The following is a 1,802-nucleotide window of genomic DNA, read 5'->3' as shown; positions in this document are numbered from 1 at the left end:
CGGAAACCCAAGGGAAAAAGAGGCTAGGCGGCAAATGGTAAAACCAAGGTTAGGCATTGCTGGAGGAGTTTTATTCAAGACGAACTGTCAAGCGGTTCCCATTATCACCCAACTAGCAACGCTATAAGAGGGGCTGAGCAAAGCGGTAACATAGCCAATCAAATGTTTGCTAGGACATGGTGGGTTAGAGGTTTGACATGGCAATTTGGGAGGCATGATAAGCAAGTGGTAGGCATCATAGCATAGGCATAGCAAAAGAGCGAGCATCTAGCAAACAAAGATAGAAGTGATTTCGAGGATATGATCATCTTGCCTGCAAAGTTGTCAAAGTTGACTTGATCCTCGTGAGCAAACTCAGTGGGCTCCTCGTTAGCTCGTCTCCCGGCTCTACCCAAACAAGACAAACAAGCAAAAGGAACACAATCAACCACGTGCAATGCTCGAACAACATGATGCAAACATGGTATGCTATGCGGGATGCGATATGTGATGCATATGCAAGATTTGACAAGGAATGATTGAACCTGGCCTCAACTTTGAAATCCAAAAGTGCCACTGGAAAGTTGAGGTGATTTCGATTGAAATCGATATAAAGATCACCGGAATCGGATGCACGGTTTGGAAATGGCAAGCAAAACAAATATGGCACCTGTCTGCGATAATCAGCAAGTAGCCATCTAAATGTGTCAAGATAAATATGCCACAACACTCAAACATGACAACAAAATACATGGCAGGGATCCACTCATGATGCTTGACAAAAGATGAACACTGAGATATGGCCAATTCATCCATTAACAGGTTCAAACAAGCATGGCAAAAATGCAAATGATAACATGTTTCAGACTTAGTGAAATTAACACAAGTCTGGAATTTTAACATCAGGTAGCACACTTTAGAGCATGAAAACTACATGCTATAGGAACTTAACATGGCAAAGCAAGGCATGACATGAAGCTACTCAAAGCACTTAACAAAAATCCCTTAGTGACCTTGAGCCAAAAGGGATCAGAAAATCCAATTGCAAGCATGTGAACATGGCAAAAACATAATCAGATTACAGACTTAGTGAAAAACTGGAGCATGCAAATCATTTAGCGAGTAGGCATGTTCAGGAGCTCGATGCACTCACTACAGAGCATGGCATGACAAACTAAGCATACACCCATCAAGAATATATGTCATGGAAGCTAGACATGGCAAGAACAACAACATAGCATGCACGGATCAATAGCAACATCCTCGGCAAAATCGCTAACAAGTCATCAATCTGCCAGGATTAGCGAAATAGCAAAAGTAGAGCTTGATTGACTCAAGCTAGGGTGCTCCATAAATGCAAAAAAAGATATGGATGGATAGAGCACCACAATGTTAACAAATCATTCTTACTGATCATCCTCAAAAGAGGCACGGATCACTAGGAAACAACATGAACATATGGCATAATGACAAAATCAGAACAAGGACTTAGTGAAATTCCAAGTCCTTGAAAACAACATTACCGAGTACGCTACTTTGCAAGCTTGTGCTAGTCACCACACATATCACAAAAATACATGTTAAGCACCTCTATAAACATGGCATGGCATATAACAAAACTCATGTAGAGCTCAGGAGCATATCATGCACACATTAATCATGGCAAAAATGACAAATATCTATTTAATGAAACAGATCTGGCAATTTTATCACATAGCCCTCTTCCAACAGCATTTCGGGCTTCAAGATGAGCTCAAATGAAAATAATGCAATGAGATGAAATGATGTACTCTCTGAGATGAACATTTTGATATGCTACACGC

Source organism: Triticum aestivum, chromosome 5A (assembly GCF_018294505.1).
Source record: "Triticum aestivum cultivar Chinese Spring chromosome 5A, IWGSC CS RefSeq v2.1, whole genome shotgun sequence".
Lineage (NCBI taxonomy): Eukaryota > Viridiplantae > Streptophyta > Magnoliopsida > Poales > Poaceae > Triticum > Triticum aestivum.
The sequence above is the reverse complement of the archived record's forward strand: the minus strand, read 5'-3'. Positions refer to the sequence as shown.